General features: G+C 49.8%; 1 protein-coding gene across 2 annotated transcripts in view; it reads right to left on the reverse strand.

Annotated features, from left to right (window-relative positions):
- LOC129827778 (serine/threonine-protein phosphatase 2A 55 kDa regulatory subunit B beta isoform-like) overlaps window positions 1–19,708 on the reverse strand; it is a 167,125-nt gene that overhangs the window by 25,991 nt on the left and 121,426 nt on the right. The gene's annotated exons all lie outside the window — the stretch shown is intronic.

Genomic DNA, 19,708 nt, shown 5'->3' on the forward strand with positions numbered 1-19,708 from the left:
CACTAGAGATAATCCTCTGTCCTACAGCACTGACACTGGAGATAGTCCTCTGTCCTACAGCGCTGACACTAGAGATAGTCCTCTGTCCTACAGCGCTGACACTAGAGATAGTCCTCTGTCTTACAGCACTGACCCAAGAGATAGTACTCTGTCCTAACGCACTGACCCTAGAGATAGTCCTCTCTCCTACAGCACTGACCCTAGAGATAGTCCTCTGTCCTACAGCACTGACCCAAGAGATAGTCCTCTGTCCTACAGCGCTGACACCAGAGATAGTCCTCTGTCCTACAGCGCTGACACTAGAGATAGTCCTCTGTCCTACAGCACTAACCCTAGAGATAGTCCTCTGTCCTACAGCACTGACACTAGAGATAGTCCTCTATCCTACAGCGCTGACACTAGAGATAGTCCTCTCTCCTACAGCACTGACCCTAGAGATAGTCCTCTGTCCTACAGCACTGACCCAAGAGATAGTCCTCTGTTCTACAGCGCTGACGCCAGAGATAGTCATCTGTCCTACAACGCTGACACTAGAGATAGTCCTCTGTCCTACAGCGCTGACACTAGAGATAGTCCTCTGTCCTACAGCACTGACCCTAGAGATAGTCCTCTGTTCTACAGCACTGACAGAGATAGTCCTCTGTCCTACAGCACTGACAGAGATAGTCCTCTGTCCCTACAGCACTGACACTGGAGATAGTCCTCTGTCCTACAGCGCTGACCCTAGAGATAGTCCTCTGTCCTACAGCGCTGACACTAGAGATAGTCCTCTGTCCTACAGCACTAACCCTAGAGATAGTCCTCTGTCCTACAGCACTAACCCTAGAGATAGTCCTCTATCCTACAGCACTGACACTAGAGATAGTCCTCTATCCTACAGCGCTGACACTAGAGATAGTCCCCTGTCCTACAGCACTAACCCTAGAGATAGTCCTCTGTCCTACAGCACTGACACTAGAGATAGTCCTCTATCCTACAGCGCTGACACTAGAGATAGTCCTCTGTCCTACAGCGCTGACACTAGAGATAGTCCTCTGTCCTACAGCGCTGACACTAGAGATAGTCCTCTGTCCTACAGCACTGACCCTAGAGATAGTCCTCTGTCCTACAGCACTGACACTAGAGATAGTCCTCTATCCTACAGCGCTGACACTAGAGATAGTCCTCTGTCCTACAGCGCTGACACTAGAGATAGTCCTCTGTCCTACAGCGCTGACACTAGAGATAATTCTCTGTCCTACAGCGCTGACACTAGAGATAGTCCTCTGTCCTACAGCGCTGACACTAGAGATAGTCCTCTGTCCTACAGTGCTGACACTAGAGATAGTCCTCTGTCCTACAGCGCTGATCCTAGAGATAGTCCTCTGTCCTACACCACTGACACTAGAGATAGTCCTCTGTCTTATAGCGCTGACACTAGAGATAGTCCTCTGTCCTACACCACTGACCCAAGAGATAGTCCTCTGTCCTACAGCACTGACACTAGAGATAGTCCTCTGTCCTACAGCACTGACACTAGAGATAGTCCTCTGTCCTACAGCACTGACACTAGAGATAGTCATCTGTCCTACAGCGCTGACACTACAGATAGTCCTCTGTCCTACAGCGCTGACACTAGAGATAGTCCTCTGTCCTACAGCGCTGACCCTAGAGATAATCCTCTGTCCTACAGCACTGACCCTAGAGATAGTACTCTGTCCTAACGCACTGACCCTAGAGATAGTCCTCTCTCCTACAGCACTGACACTAGAGATAGTCCTCTATCCTACAGCGCTGACACTAGAGATAGTCCTCTGTCCTACAGCACTAACCCTAGAGATAGTCCTCTGTCCTACAGCACTGACACTAGAGATAGTCCTCTATCCTACAGCGCTGACCCTAGAGATAGTCCTCTGTCCTACAGCACTGACCCAAGAGATAGTCCTCTGTCCTACAGCGCTGACACCAGAGATAGTCCTCTGTCCTACAACGCTGACACTAGAGATAGTCCCCTGTCCTACAGCACTAACCCTAGAGATAGTCCTCTGTCCTACAGCACTAACCCTAGAGATAGTCCTCTATCCTACAGCACTGACACTAGAGATAGTCCTCTATCCTACAGCGCTGACACTAGAGATAGTCCTCTGTCCTCCAGCACTAACCCTAGAGATAGTCCTCTGTCCTACAGCACTGACACTAGAGATAGTCCTCTATCCTACAGCGCTGACACTAGAGATAGTCCTCTGTCCTACAGCGCTGACACTAGAGATAGTCCTCTGTCCTACAGCGCTGACACTAGAGATAGTCCTCTGTCCTACAGCACTGACCCTAGAGATAGTCCTCTGTCCTACAGCACTGACACTAGAGATAGTCCTCTATCCTACAGCGCTGACACTAGAGATAGTCCTCTGTCCTACAGCGCTGACACTAGAGATAGTCCTCTGTCCTACAGCGCTGACACTAGAGATAATTCTTTGTCCTACAGCGCTGACACTAGAGATAGTCCTCTGTCCTACAGCGCTGACACTAGAGATAGTCCTCTGTCCTACAGTGCTGACACTAGAGATAGTCCTCTGTCCTACAGCGCTGATCCTAGAGATAGTCCTCTGTCCTACACCACTGACGCTAGAGATAGTCCTCTGTCCTAACGCACTGACCCTAGAGATAGTCCTCTCTCCTACAGCACTGACCCTAGAGATAGTCCTCTGTCCTACAGCACTGACCCAAGAGATAGTCCTCTGTCCTACAGCGCTGACACCAGAGATAGTCCTCTGTCCTACAGCGCTGACACTAGAGATAGTCCTCTGTCCTACAGCACTAACCCTAGAGATAGTCCTCTGTCCTACAGCACTGACACTAGAGATAGTCCTCTATCCTACAGCGCTGACACTAGAGATAGTCCTCTCTCCTACAGCACTGACCCTAGAGATAGTCCTCTGTCCTACAGCACTGACCCAAGAGATAGTCCTCTGTTCTACAGCGCTGACGCCAGAGATAGTCATCTGTCCTACAACGCTGACCCTAGAGATAGTCCTCTGTCCTACAGCGCTGACACTAGAGATAGTCCTCTGTCCTACAGCACTAACCCTAGAGATAGTCCTCTGTCCTACAGCGCTGACACCAGAGATAGTCCTCTGTCCTACAGCGCTGACACTAGAGATAGTCCTCTGTCCTACAGCACTAACCCTAGAGATAGTCCTCTGTCCTACAGCACTGACACTAGAGATAGTCCTCTATCCTACAGCGCTGACACTAGAGATAGTCCTCTCTCCTACAGCACTGACCCTAGAGATAGTCCTCTGTCCTACAGCACTGACCCAAGAGATAGTCCTCTGTTCTACAGCGCTGACGCCAGAGATAGTCATCTGTCCTACAACGCTGACACTAGAGATAGTCCTCTGTCCTACAGCGCTGACACTAGAGATAGTCCTCTGTCCTACAGCACTAACCCTAGAGATAGTCCTCTGTCCTACAGCACTAACCCTAGAGATAGTCCTCTATCCTACAGCACTGACACTAGAGATAGTCCTCTATCCTACAGCGCTGACACTAGAGATAGTCCCCTGTCCTACAGCACTAACCCTAGAGATAGTCCTCTGTCCTACAGCACTGACACTAGAGATAGTCCTCTATCCTACAGCGCTGACACTAGAGATAGTCCTCTGTCCTACAGCGCTGACACTAGAGATAGTCCTCTGTCCTACAGCGCTGACACTAGAGATAGTCCTCTGTCCTACAGCACTGACCCTAGAGATAGTCCTCTGTCCTACAGCACTGACACTAGAGATAGTCCTCTATCCTACAGCGCTGACACTAGAGATAGTCCTCTGTCCTACAGCGCTGACACTAGAGATAGTCCTCTGTCCTACAGCGCTGACACTAGAGATAATTCTCTGTCCTACAGCGCTGACACTAGAGATAGTCCTCTGTCCTACAGCACTGACACTAGAGATAGTCCTCTGTCCTACAGCACTGACACTAGAGATAGTCATCTGTCCTACAGCGCTGACACTACAGATAGTCCTCTGTCCTACAGCGCTGACACTAGAGATAGTCCTCTGTCCTACAGCGCTGACCCTAGAGATAATCCTCTGTCCTACAGCACTGACCCTAGAGATAGTACTCTGTCCTAACGCACTGACCCTAGAGATAGTCCTCTCTCCTACAGCACTGACACTAGAGATAGTCCTCTATCCTACAGCGCTGACACTAGAGATAGTCCTCTGTCCTACAGCACTAACCCTAGAGATAGTCCTCTGTCCTACAGCACTGACACTAGAGATAGTCCTCTATCCTACAGCGCTGACCCTAGAGATAGTCCTCTGTCCTACAGCACTGACCCAAGAGATAGTCCTCTGTCCTACAGCGCTGACACCAGAGATAGTCATCTGTCCTACAACGCTGACACTAGAGATAGTCCTCTGTACTACAGCACTAACCCTAGAGATAGTCCTCTGTCCTACAGCACTAACCCTAGAGATAGTCCTCTATCCTACAGCACTGACACTAGAGATAGTCCTCTATCCTACAGCGCTGACACTAGAGATAGTCCTCTGTCCTACAGCACTAACCCTAGAGATAGTCCTCTGTCCTACAGCACTGACACTAGAGATAGTCCTCTATCCTACAGCGCTGACACTAGAGATAGTCCTCTGTCCTACAGCGCTGACACTAGAGATAGTCCTCTGTCCTACAGCGCTGACACTAGAGATAGTCCTCTGTCCTACAGCACTGACCCTAGAGATAGTCCTCTGTCCTACAGCGCTGACACTAGAGATAGTCCTCTATCCTACAGCGCTGACACTAGAGATAGTCCTCTGTCCTACAGCGCTGACACTAGAGATAGTCCTCTGTCCTACAGCGCTGACACTAGAGATAGTCCTCTGTCCTACAGTGCTGACACTAGAGATAGTCCTCTGTCCTACAGCGCTGATCCTAGAGATAGTCCTCTGTCCTACACCACTGACACTAGAGATAGTCCTCTGTCTTATAGCGCTGACACTAGAGATAATCCTCTGTCCTACAGCACTGACACTGGAGATAGTCCTCTGTCCTACAGCGCTGACACTAGAGATAGTCCTCTGTCCTACAGCGCTGACACTAGAGATAGTCCTCTGTCTTACAGCACTGACCCAAGAGATAGTCCTCTGTCCTACAGCACTGACACTAGAGATAGTCCTCTGTCCTACAGCACTGACACTAGAGATAGTCCTCTGTCCTACAGCACTGACACTAGAGATAGTCATCTGTCCTACAGCGCTGACACTACAGATAGTCCTCTGTCCTACAGCGCTGACACTAGAGATAGTCCTCTGTCCTACAGCGCTGACCCTAGAGATAATCCTCTGTCCTACAGCACTGACCCTAGAGATAGTCCTCTGTCCTAACGCACTGACCCTAGAGATAGTCCTCTCTCCTACAGCACTGACCCTAGAGATAGTCCTCTGTCCTACAGCACTGACCCAAGAGATAGTCCTCTGTCCTACAGCGCTGACACCAGAGATAGTCATCTGTCCTACAACGCTGACACTAGAGATAGTCCTCTGTCCTACAGCGCTGACACTAGAGATAGTCCTCTGTCCTACAGCACTAACCCTAGAGATAGTCCTCTGTCCTACAGCACTGACACTAGAGATAGTCCTCTATCCTACAGCGCTGACACTAGAGATAGTCCTCTATCCTACAGCACTGACCCTAGAGATAGTCCTCTGTCCTACAGCACTGACACTAGAGATAGTCCTCTGTCCTACAGCGCTGACACTAGAGATAGTCCTCTGTTCTACAGCACTGACAGAGATAGTCCTCTGTCCTACAGCACTGACAGAGATAGTCCTCTGTCCCTACAGCACTGACACTGGAGATAGTCCTCTGTCCTACAGCGCTGACCCTAGAGATAATCCTCTGTCCTACAGCACTGACCCTAGAGATAGTACTCTGTCCTAACGCACTGACCCTAGAGATAGTCCTCTCTCCTACAGCACTGACCCTAGAGATAGTCCTCTGTCCTACAGCACTGACCCAAGAGATAGTCCTCTGTCCTACAGCACTGACCCTAGAGATAGTCCTCTGTTCTACAGCACTGACAGAGATAGTCCTCTGTCCTACAGCACTGACAGAGATAGTCCTCTGTCCCTACAACACTGACACTGGAGATAGTCCTCTGTCCTACAGCGCTGACCCTAGAGATAGTCCTCTGTCCTACAGCGCTGACACTAGAGATAGTCCTCTGTCCTACAGCACTAACCCTAGAGATAGTCCTCTGTCCTACAGCACTAACCCTAGAGATAGTCCTCTATCCTACAGCACTGACTCTAGAGATAGTCCTCTATCCTACAGCGCTGACACTAGAGATAGTCCTCTGTCCTACAGCACTAACCCTAGAGATAGTCCTCTGTCCTACAGCACTGACACTAGAGATAGTCCTCTATCCTACAGCGCTGACACTAGAGATAGTCCTCTGTCCTACAGCGCTGACACTAGAGATAGTCCTCTGTCCTACAGCGCTGACACTAGAGATAGTCCTCTGTCCTACAGCACTGACCCTAGAGATAGTCCTCTGTCCTACAGCACTGACCCAAGAGATAGTCCTCTGTCCTACAGCACTGACCCTAGAGATAGTCCTCTGTTCTACAGCACTGACAGAGATAGTCCTCTGTCCTACAGCACTGACAGAGATAGTCCTCTGTCCCTACAGCACTGACACTGGAGATAGTCCTCTGTCCTACAGCGCTGACCCTAGAGATAGTCCTCTGTCCTACAGCGCTGACACTAGAGATAGTCCTCTGTCCTACAGCACTAACCCTAGAGATAGTCCTCTGTCCTACAGCACTAACCCTAGAGATAGTCCTCTATCCTACAGCACTGACACTAGAGATAGTCCTCTATCCTACAGCGCTGACACTAGAGATAGTCCCCTGTCCTACAGCACTAACCCTAGAGATAGTCCTCTGTCCTACAGCACTGACACTAGAGATAGTCCTCTATCCTACAGCGCTGACACTAGAGATAGTCCTCTGTCCTACAGCGCTGACACTAGAGATAGTCCTCTGTCCTACAGCGCTGACACTAGAGATAGTCCTCTGTCCTACAGCGCTGACACTAGAGATAGTCCTCTGTCCTACAGCACTGACCCTAGAGATAGTCCTCTGTCCTACAGCACTGACACTAGAGATAGTCCTCTATCCTACAGCGCTGACACTAGAGATAGTCCTCTGTCCTACAGCGCTGACACTAGAGATAGTCCTCTGTCCTACAGCGCTGACACTAGAGATAATTCTCTGTCCTACAGCGCTGACACTAGAGATAGTCCTCTGTCCTACAGCGCTGACACTAGAGATAGTCCTCTGTCCTACAGTGCTGACACTAGAGATAGTCCTCTGTCCTACAGCGCTGATCCTAGAGATAGTCCTCTGTCCTACACCACTGACACTAGAGATAGTCCTCTGTCTTATAGCGCTGACACTAGAGATAGTCCTCTGTCCTACACCACTGACCCAAGAGATAGTCCTCTGTCCTACAGCACTGACACTAGAGATAGTCCTCTGTCCTACAGCACTGACACTAGAGATAGTCCTCTGTCCTACAGCACTGACACTAGAGATAGTCATCTGTCCTACAGCGCTGACACTACAGATAGTCCTCTGTCCTACAGCGCTGACACTAGAGATAGTCCTCTGTCCTACAGCGCTGACCCTAGAGATAATCCTCTGTCCTACAGCACTGACCCTAGAGATAGTACTCTGTCCTAACGCACTGACCCTAGAGATAGTCCTCTCTCCTACAGCACTGACACTAGAGATAGTCCTCTATCCTACAGCGCTGACACTAGAGATAGTCCTCTGTCCTACAGCACTAACCCTAGAGATAGTCCTCTGTCCTACAGCACTGACACTAGAGATAGTCCTCTATCCTACAGCGCTGACCCTAGAGATAGTCCTCTGTCCTACAGCACTGACCCAAGAGATAGTCCTCTGTCCTACAGCGCTGACACCAGAGATAGTCCTCTGTCCTACAACGCTGACACTAGAGATAGTCCTCTGTCCTACAGCACTAACCCTAGAGATAGTCCTCTGTCCTACAGCACTAACCCTAGAGATAGTCCTCTATCCTACAGCACTGACACTAGAGATAGTCCTCTATCCTACAGCGCTGACACTAGAGATAGTCCTCTGTCCTCCAGCACTAACCCTAGAGATAGTCCTCTGTCCTACAGCACTGACACTAGAGATAGTCCTCTATCCTACAGCGCTGACACTAGAGATAGTCCTCTGTCCTACAGCGCTGACACTAGAGATAGTCCTCTGTCCTACAGCGCTGACACTAGAGATAGTCCTCTGTCCTACAGCACTGACCCTAGAGATAGTCCTCTGTCCTACAGCACTGACACTAGAGATAGTCCTCTATCCTACAGCGCTGACACTAGAGATAGTCCTCTGTCCTACAGCGCTGACACTAGAGATAGTCCTCTGTCCTACAGCGCTGACACTAGAGATAATTCTTTGTCCTACAGCGCTGACACTAGAGATAGTCCTCTGTCCTACAGCGCTGACACTAGAGATAGTCCTCTGTCCTACAGTGCTGACACTAGAGATAGTCCTCTGTCCTACAGCGCTGATCCTAGAGATAGTCCTCTGTCCTACACCACTGACGCTAGAGATAGTCCTCTGTCCTAACGCACTGACCCTAGAGATAGTCTTCTCTCCTACAGCACTGACCCTAGAGATAGTCCTCTGTCCTACAGCACTGACCCAAGAGATAGTCCTCTGTCCTACAGCGCTGACACCAGAGATAGTCCTCTGTCCTACAGCGCTGACACTAGAGATAGTCCTCTGTCCTACAGCACTAACCCTAGAGATAGTCCTCTGTCCTACAGCACTGACACTAGAGATAGTCCTCTATCCTACAGCGCTGACACTAGAGATAGTCCTCTCTCCTACAGCACTGACCCTAGAGATAGTCCTCTGTCCTACAGCACTGACCCAAGAGATAGTCCTCTGTTCTACAGCGCTGACGCCAGAGATAGTCATCTGTCCTACAACGCTGACCCTAGAGATAGTCCTCTGTCCTACAGCGCTGACACTAGAGATAGTCCTCTGTCCTACAGCACTAACCCTAGAGATAGTCCTCTGTCCTACAGCGCTGACACCAGAGATAGTCCTCTGTCCTACAGCGCTGACACTAGAGATAGTCCTCTGTCCTACAGCACTAACCCTAGAGATAGTCCTCTGTCCTACAGCACTGACACTAGAGATAGTCCTCTATCCTACAGCGCTGACACTAGAGATAGTCCTCTCTCCTACAGCACTGACCCTAGAGATAGTCCTCTGTCCTACAGCACTGACCCAAGAGATAGTCCTCTGTTCTACAGCGCTGACGCCAGAGATAGTCATCTGTCCTACAACGCTGACACTAGAGATAGTCCTCTGTCCTACAGCGCTGACACTAGAGATAGTCCTCTGTCCTACAGCACTAACCCTAGAGATAGTCCTCTGTCCTACAGCACTAACCCTAGAGATAGTCCTCTATCCTACAGCACTGACACTAGAGATAGTCCTCTATCCTACAGCGCTGACACTAGAGATAGTCCCCTGTCCTACAGCACTAACCCTAGAGATAGTCCTCTGTCCTACAGCACTGACACTAGAGATAGTCCTCTATCCTACAGCGCTGACACTAGAGATAGTCCTCTGTCCTACAGCGCTGACACTAGAGATAGTCCTCTGTCCTACAGCGCTGACACTAGAGATAGTCCTCTGTCCTACAGCACTGACCCTAGAGATAGTCCTCTGTCCTACAGCACTGACACTAGAGATAGTCCTCTATCCTACAGCGCTGACACTAGAGATAGTCCTCTGTCCTACAGCGCTGACACTAGAGATAGTCCTCTGTCCTACAGCGCTGACACTAGAGATAATTCTCTGTCCTACAGCGCTGACACTAGAGATAGTCCTCTGTCCTACAGCACTGACACTAGAGATAGTCCTCTGTCCTACAGCACTGACACTAGAGATAGTCCTCTGTCCTACAGCGCTGACCCTAGAGATAATCCTCTGTCCTACAGCACTGACCCTAGAGATAGTACTCTGTCCTAACGCACTGACCCTAGAGATAGTCCTCTCTCCTACAGCACTGACACTAGAGATAGTCCTCTATCCTACAGCGCTGACACTAGAGATAGTCCTCTGTCCTACAGCACTAACCCTAGAGATAGTCCTCTGTCCTACAGCACTGACACTAGAGATAGTCCTCTATCCTACAGCGCTGACCCTAGAGATAGTCCTCTGTCCTACAGCACTGACCCAAGAGATAGTCCTCTGTCCTACAGCGCTGACACCAGAGATAGTCATCTGTCCTACAACGCTGACACTAGAGATAGTCCTCTGTCCTACAGCACTAACCCTAGAGATAGTCCTCTGTCCTACAGCACTAACCCTAGAGATAGTCCTCTATCCTACAGCACTGACACTAGAGATAGTCCTCTATCCTACAGCGCTGACACTAGAGATAGTCCTCTGTCCTACAGCACTAACCCTAGAGATAGTCCTCTGTCCTACAGCACTGACACTAGAGATAGTCCTCTATCCTACAGCGCTGACACTAGAGATAGTCCTCTGTCCTACAGCGCTGACACTAGAGATAGTCCTCTGTCCTACAGCGCTTACACTAGAGATAGTCCTCTGTCCTACAGCACTGACCCTAGAGATAGTCCTCTGTCCTACAGCGCTGACACTAGAGATAGTCCTCTATCCTACAGCGCTGACACTAGAGATAGTCCTCTGTCCTACAGCGCTGACACTAGAGATAGTCCTCTGTCCTACAGCGCTGACACTAGAGATAGTCCTCTGTCCTACAGTGCTGACACTAGAGATAGTCCTCTGTCCTACAGCGCTGATCCTAGAGATAGTCCTCTGTCCTACACCACTGACACTAGAGATAGTCCTCTGTCTTATAGCGCTGACACTAGAGATAATCCTCTGTCCTACAGCACTGACACTGGAGATAGTCCTCTGTCCTACAGCGCTGACACTAGAGATAGTCCTCTGTCCTACAGCGCTGACACTAGAGATAGTCCTCTGTCTTACAGCACTGACCCAAGAGATAGTCCTCTGTCCTACAGCACTGACACTAGAGATAGTCCTCTGTCCTACAGCACTGACACTAGAGATAGTCCTCTGTCCTACAGCACTGACACTAGAGATAGTCATCTGTCCTACAGCGCTGACACTACAGATAGTCCTCTGTCCTACAGCGCTGACACTAGAGATAGTCCTCTGTCCTACAGCGCTGACCCTAGAGATAATCCTCTGTCCTACAGCACTGACCCTAGAGATAGTCCTCTGTCCTAACGCACTGACCCTAGAGATAGTCCTCTCTCCTACAGCACTGACCCTAGAGATAGTCCTCTGTCCTACAGCACTGACCCAAGAGATAGTCCTCTGTCCTACAGCGCTGACACCAGAGATAGTCATCTGTCCTACAACGCTGACACTAGAGATAGTCCTCTGTCCTACAGCGCTGACACTAGAGATAGTCCTCTGTCCTACAGCACTAACCCTAGAGATAGTCCTCTGTCCTACAGCACTGACACTAGAGATAGTCCTCTATCCTACAGCGCTGACACTAGAGATAGTCCTCTATCCTACAGCACTGACCCTAGAGATAGTCCTCTGTCCTACAGCACTGACACTAGAGATAGTCCTCTGTCCTACAGCGCTGACACTAGAGATAGTCCTCTGTTCTACAGCACTGACAGAGATAGTCCTCTGTCCTACAGCACTGACAGAGATAGTCCTCTGTCCCTACAGCACTGACACTGGAGATAGTCCTCTGTCCTACAGCGCTGACCCTAGAGATAATCCTCTGTCCTACAGCACTGACCCTAGAGATAGTACTCTGTCCTAACGCACTGACCCTAGAGATAGTCCTCTCTCCTACAGCACTGACCCTAGAGATAGTCCTCTGTCCTACAGCACTGACCCAAGAGATAGTCCTCTGTCCTACAGCGCTGACACCAGAGATAGTCATCTGTTCTACAACGCTGACACTAGAGATAGTCCTCTGTCCTACAGCGCTGACACTAGAGATAGTCCTCTGTCCTACAGCACTAACCCTAGAGATAGTCCTCTGTCCTACAGCACTAACCCTAGAGATAGTCCTCTATCCTACAGCACTGACACTAGAGATAGTCCTCTATCCTACAGCGCTGACACTAGAGATAGTCCTCTGTCCTACAGCACTAACCCTAGAGATAGTCCTCTGTCCTACAGCACTGACACTAGAGATAGTCCTCTGTCCTACAGCGCTGACACTAGCGATAGTCCTCTGTCCTACAGCGCTGACACTAGAGATAATTCTCTGTCCTACAGCGCTGACACTAGAGATAGTCCTCTGTCCTACAGCGCTGACACTAGAGATAGTCCTCTGTCCTACAGCGCTGACACTAGAGATAGTCCTCTGTCCTACAGCGCTGATCCTAGAGATAGTCCTCTGTCCTACACCGCTGACACTAGAGATAGTCCTCTGTCTTATAGCGCTGACACTAGAGATAATCCTCTGTCCTACAGCACTGACACTGGAGATAGTCCTCTGTCCTACAGCGCTGACACTAGAGATAGTCCTCTGTCCTACAGCGCTGACACTAGAGATAGTCCTCTGTCTTACAGCACTGACCCAAGAGATAGTCCTCTGTCCTACAGCACTGACACTAGAGATAGTCCTCTGTCCTACAGCACTGACACTAGAGATAGTCCTCTGTCCTACAGCACTGACACTAGAGATAGTCATCTGTCCTACAGCGCTGACACTACAGATAGTCCTCTGTCCTACAGCGCTGACACTAGAGATAGTCCTCTGTCCTACAGCGCTGACCCTAGAGATAATCCTCTGTCCTACAGCACTGACCCTAGAGATAGTACTCTGTCCTAACGCACTGACCCTAGAGATAGTCCTCTCTCCTACAGCACTGACCCTAGAGATAGTCCTCTGTCCTACAGCACTGACCCAAGAGATAGTCCTCTGTCCTACAGCGCTGACACCAGAGATAGTCATCTGTCCTACAACGCTGACACTAGAGATAGTCCTCTGTCCTACAGCGCTGACACTAGAGATAGTCCTCTGTCCTACAGCACTAACCCTAGAGATAGTCCTCTGTCCTACAGCACTGACACTAGAGATAGTCCTCTATCCTACAGCGCTGACACTAGAGATAGTCCTCTGTCCTACAGCGCTGACACTAGAGATAGTCCTCTGTCCTACAGCGCTGACACTAGAGATAGTCTTCTGTCCTACAGCACTGACCCTAGAGATAGTCCTCTCTCCTACAGCACTGACACTAGAGATAGTCCTCTATCCTACAGCGCTGACACTAGAGATAGTCCTCTGTCCTACAGCGCTGACACTAGAGATAGTCCTCTGTCCTACAGCACTGACACTAGAGATAGTCCTCTGTCCTACAGCACTGACACTAGAGATAGTCCTCTATCCTACAGCGCTGACACTAGAGATAGTCCTCTGTCCTTCAGCGCTGACACTAGAGATAGTCCTCTGTCCTACAGCGCTGACACTAGAGATAGTCCTCTGTCCTACAGCACTGACCCTAGAGATAGTCCTCTGTCCTACAGCACTGACACTAGAGATAGTCCTCTATCCTACAGCGCTGACACTAGAGATAGTCCTCTGTCCTACAGCGCTGACACTAGAGATAGTCCTCTGTCCTACGGCGCTGACACTAGAGATAATTCTCTGTCCTACAGCGATGACACTAGAGATAGTCCTCCGTCCTACAGCGCTGACACTAGAGATAGTCCTCTGTCCTACAGTGCTGACACTAGAGATAGTCCTCTGTCCTACAGCGCTGATCCTAGAGATAATCCTCTGTCCTACACCACTGACACTAGAGATAGTCCTCTGTCTTATAGCGCTGACACTAGAGATAATCCTCTGTCCTACAGCACTGACACTGGAGATAGTCCTCTGTCCTACAGCGCTGACACTAGAGATAGTCCTCTGTCCTACAGCGCTGACACTAGAGATAGTCCTCTGTCTTACAGCACTGACCCTAGAGATAGTCCTCTGTCCTACAGCACTGACACTAGAGATAGTCCTCTGTCCTACAGCACTGACACTAGAGATAGTCCTCTGTCCTACAGCACTGACCCTAGAGATAGTACTCTGTCCTAACGCACTGACCCTAGAGATAGTCCTCTCTCCTACAGCACTGACACTAGAGATAGTCCTCTATCCTACAGCGCTGACACTAGAGATAGTCCTCTGTCCTACAGCACTAACCCTAGAGATAGTCCTCTGTCCTACAGCACTGACACTAGAGATAGTCCTCTATCCTACAGCGCTGACCCTAGAGATAGTCCTCTGTCCTACAGCACTGACCCAAGAGATAGTCCTCTGTCCTACAGCGCTGACACCAGAGATAGTCATCTGTCCTACAACGCTGACACTAGAGATAGTCCTCTGTCCTACAGCACTAACCCTAGAGATAGTCCTCTGTCCTACAGCACTAACCCTAGAGATAGTCCTCTATCCTACAGCACTGACACTAGAGATAGTCCTCTATCCTACAGCGCTGACACTAGAGATAGTCCTCTGTCCTACAGCACTAACCCTAGAGATAGTCCTCTGTCCTACAGCACTGACACTAGAGATAGTCCTCTATCCTACAGCGCTGACACTAGAGATAGTCCTCTGTCCTACAGCGCTGACACTAGAGATAGTCCTCTGTCCTACAGCGCTGACACTAGAGATAGTCCTCTGTCCTACAGCACTGACCCTAGAGATAGTCCTCTGTCCTACAGCGCTGACACTAGAGATAGTCCTCTATCCTACAGCGCTGACACTAGAGATAGTCCTCTGTCCTACAGCGCTGACACTAGAGATAGTCCTCTGTCCTACAGCGCTGACACTAGAGATAGTCCTCTGTCCTACAGTGCTGACACTAGAGATAGTCCTCTGTCCTACAGCGCTGATCCTAGAGATAGTCCTCTGTCCTACACCACTGACACTAGAGATAGTCCTCTGTCTTATAGCGCTGACACTAGAGATAATCCTCTGTCCTACAGCACTGACACTGGAGATAGTCCTCTGTCCTACAGCGCTGACACTGGAGATAGTCCTCTGTCCTACAGCGCTGACACTGGAGATAGTCCTCTGTCCTACAGCGCTGACACTAGAGATAGTCCTCTGTCCTACAGCGCTGACACTAGAGATAGTCCTCTGTCTTACAGCACTGACCCAAGAGATAGTCCTCTGTCCTACAGCACTGACACTAGAGATAGTCCTCTGTCCTACAGCACTGACACTAGAGATAGTCCTCTGTCCTACAGCACTGACACTAGAGATAGTCATCTGTCCTACAGCGCTGACACTACAGATAGTCCTCTGTCCTACAGCGCTGACACTAGAGATAGTCCTCTGTCCTACAGCGCTGACCCTAGAGATAATCCTCTGTCCTACAGCACTGACCCTAGAGATAGTCCTCTGTCCTAACGCACTGACCCTAGAGATAGTCCTCTCTCCTACAGCACTGACCCTAGAGATAGTCCTCTGTCCTACAGCACTGACCCAAGAGATAGTCCTCTGTCCTACAGCGCTGACACCAGAGATAGTCATCTGTCCTACAACGCTGACACTAGAGATAGTCCTCTGTCCTACAGCGCTGACACTAGAGATAATCCTCTGTCCTACAGCACTAACCCTAGAGATAGTCCTCTGTCCTACAGCACTGACACTAGAGATAGTCCTCTATCCTACAGCGCTGACACTAGAGATAGTCCTCTATCCTACAGCACTGACCCTAGAGATAGTCCTCTGTCCTACAGCACTGACACTAGAGATAGTCCTCTGTCCTACAGCGCTGACACTAGAGATAGTCCTCTGTTCTACAGCACTGACAGAGATAGTCCTCTGTCCTACAGCACTGACAGAGATAGTCCTCTGTCCCTACAGCACTGACACTGGAGATAGTCCTCTGTCCTACAGCGCTGACCCTAGAGATAATCCTCTGTCCTACAGCACTGACCCTAGAGATAGTACTCTGTCCTAACGCACTGACCCTAGAGATAGTCCTCTCTCCTACAGCACTGACCCTAGAGATAGTCCTCTGTCCTACAGCACTGACCCAAGAGATAGTCCTCTGTCCTACAGCGCTGACACCAGAGATAGTCATCTGTTCTACAACGCTGACACTAGAGATAGTCCTCTGTCCTACAGCGCTGACACTAGAGATAGTCCTCTGTCCTACAGCACTAACCCTAGAGATAGTCCTCTGTCCTACAGCACTAACCCTAGAGATAGTCCTCTATCCTACAGCACTGACACTAGAGATAGTCCTCTATCCTACAGCGCTGACACTAGAGATAGTCCTCTGTCCTACAGCACTAACCCTAGAGATAGTCCTCTGTCCTACAGCACTGACACTAGAGATAGTCCTCTGTCCTACAGCGCTGACACTAGCGATAGTCCTCTGTCCTACAGCGCTGACACTAGAGATAATTCTCTGTCCTACAGCGCTGACACTAGAGATAGTCCTCTGTCCTACAGCGCTGACACTAGAGATAGTCCTCTGTCCTACAGCGCTGACACTAGAGATAGTCCTCTGTCCTACAGCGCTGATCCTAGAGATAGTCCTCTGTCCTACACCGCTGACACTAGAGATAGTCCTCTGTCTTATAGCGCTGACACTAGAGATAATCCTCTGTCCTACAGCACTGACACTGGAGATAGTCCTCTGTCCTACAGCGCTGACACTAGAGATAGTCCTCTGTCCTACAGCGCTGACACTAGAGATAGTCCTCTGTCTTACAGCACTGACCCAAGAGATAGTCCTCTGTCCTACAGCACTGACACTAGAGATAGTCCTCTGTCCTACAGCACTGACACTAGAGATAGTCCTCTGTCCTACAGCACTGACACTAGAGATAGTCATCTGTCCTACAGCGCTGACACTACAGATAGTCCTCTGTCCTACAGCGCTGACACTAGAGATAGTCCTCTGTCCTACAGCGCTGACCCTAGAGATAATCCTCTGTCCTACAGCACTGACCCTAGAGATAGTACTCTGTCCTAACGCACTGACCCTAGAGATAGTCCTCTCTCCTACAGCACTGACCCTAGAGATAGTCCTCTGTCCTACAGCACTGACCCAAGAGATAGTCCTCTGTCCTACAGCGCTGACACCAGAGATAGTCATCTGTCCTACAACGCTGACACTAGAGATAGTCCTCTGTCCTACAGCGCTGACACTAGAGATAGTCCTCTGTCCTACAGCGCTGACACTAGAGATAGTCCTCTGTCCTACAGCACTAACCCTAGAGATAGTCCTCTGTCCTACAGCACTGACACTAGAGATAGTCCTCTATCCTACAGCGCTGACACTAGAGATAGTCCTCTGTCCTACAGCGCTGACACTAGAGATAGTCCTCTGTCCTACAGCGCTGACACTAGAGATAGTCCTCTGTCCTACAGTGCTGACACTAGAGATAGTCCTCTGTCCTACAGCGCTGATCCTAGAGATAGTCCTCTGTCCTACACCACTGACACTAGAGATAGTCCTCTGTCTTATAGCGCTGACACTAGAGATAATCCTCTGTCCTACAGCACTGACACTGGAGATAGTCCTCTGTCCTACAGCGCTGACACTGGAGATAGTCCTCTGTCCTACAGCGCTGACACTAGAGATAGTCCTCTGTCCTACAGCGCTGACACTAGAGATAGTCCTCTGTCTTACAGCACTGACCCAAGAGATAGTCCTCTGTCCTACAGCACTGACACTAGAGATAGTCCTCTGTCCTACAGCACTGACACTAGAGATAGTCCTCTGTCCTACAGCACTGACACTAGAGATAGTCATCTGTCCTACAGCGCTGACACTACAGATAGTCCTCTGTCCTACAGCGCTGACACTAGAGATAGTCCTCTGTCCTACAGCGCTGACCCTAGAGATAATCCTCTGTCCTACAGCACTGACCCTAGAGATAGTCCTCTGTCCTAACGCACTGACCCTAGAGATAGTCCTCTCTCCTACAGCACTGACCCTAGAGATAGTCCTCTGTCCTACAGCACTGACCCAAGAGATAGTCCTCTGTCCTACAGCGCTGACACCAGAGATAGTCATCTGTCCTACAACGCTGACACTAGAGATAGTCCTCTGTCCTACAGCGCTGACACTAGAGATAATCCTCTGTCCTACAGCACTAACCCTAGAGATAGTCCTCTGTCCTACAGCACTGACACTAGAGATAGTCCTCTATCCTACAGCGCTGACACTAGAGATAGTCCTCTATCCTACAGCACTGACCCTAGAGATAGTCCTCTGTCCTACAGCACTGACACTAGAGATAGTCCTCTGTCCTACAGCGCTGACACTAGAGATAGTCCTCTGTTCTACAGCACTGACAGAGATAGTCCTCTGTCCTACAGCACTGACAGAGATAGTCCTCTGTCCCTACAGCACTGACACTGGAGATAGTCCTCTGTCCTACAGCGCTGACCCTAGAGATAATCCTCTGTCCTACAGCACTGACCCTAGAGATAGTACTCTGTCCTAACGCACTGACCCTAGAGATAGTCCTCTCTCCTACAGCACTGACCCTAGAGATAGTCCTCTGTCCTACAGCACTGACCCAAGAGATAGTCCTCTGTCCTACAGCGCTGACACCAGAGATAGTCATCTGTTCTACAACGCTGACACTAGAGATAGTCCTCTGTCCTACAGCGCTGACACTAGAGATAGTCCTCTGTCCTACAGCACTAACCCTAGAGATAGTCCTCTGTCCTACAGCACTAACCCTAGAGATAGTCCTCTATCCTACAGCACTGACACTAGAGATAGTCCTCTATCCTACAGCGCTGACACTAGAGATAGTCCTCTGTCCTACAGCACTAACCCTAGAGATAGTCCTCTGTCCTACAGCACTGACACTAGAGATAGTCCTCTGTCCTACAGCGCTGACACTAGCGATAGTCCTCTGTCCTACAGCGCTGACACTAGAGATAATTCTCTGTCCTACAGCGCTGACACTAGAGATAGTCCTCTGTCCTACAGCGCTGACACTAGAGATAGTCCTCTGTCCTACAGCGCTGACACTAGAGATAGTCCTCTGTCCTACAGCGCTGATCCTAGAGATAGTCCTCTGTCCTACACCGCTGACACTAGAGATAGTCCTCTGTCTTATAGCGCTGACACTAGAGATAATCCTCTGTCCTACAGCACTGACACTGGAGATAGTCCTCTGTCCTACAGCGCTGACACTAGAGATAGTCCTCTGTCCTACAGCGCTGACACTAGAGATAGTCCTCTGTCTTACAGCACTGACCCAAGAGATAGTCCTCTGTCCTACAGCACTGACACTAGAGATAGTCCTCTGTCCTACAGCACTGACACTAGAGATAGTCCTCTGTCCTACAGCACTGACACTAGAGATAGTCATCTGTCCTACAGCGCTGACACTACAGATAGTCCTCTGTCCTACAGCGCTGACACTAGAGATAGTCCTCTGTCCTACAGCGCTGACCCTAGAGATAATCCTCTGTCCTACAGCACTGACCCTAGAGATAGTACTCTGTCCTAACGCACTGACCCTAGAGATAGTCCTCTCTCCTACAGCACTGACCCTAGAGATAGTCCTCTGTCCTACAGCACTGACCCAAGAGATAGTCCTCTGTCCTACAGCGCTGACACCAGAGATAGTCATCTGTCCTACAACGCTGACACTAGAGA

The sequence above is a fragment of the Salvelinus fontinalis genome, chromosome 29 (assembly GCF_029448725.1).
Source record: "Salvelinus fontinalis isolate EN_2023a chromosome 29, ASM2944872v1, whole genome shotgun sequence".
NCBI classification, from domain to species: domain Eukaryota; kingdom Metazoa; phylum Chordata; class Actinopteri; order Salmoniformes; family Salmonidae; genus Salvelinus; species Salvelinus fontinalis.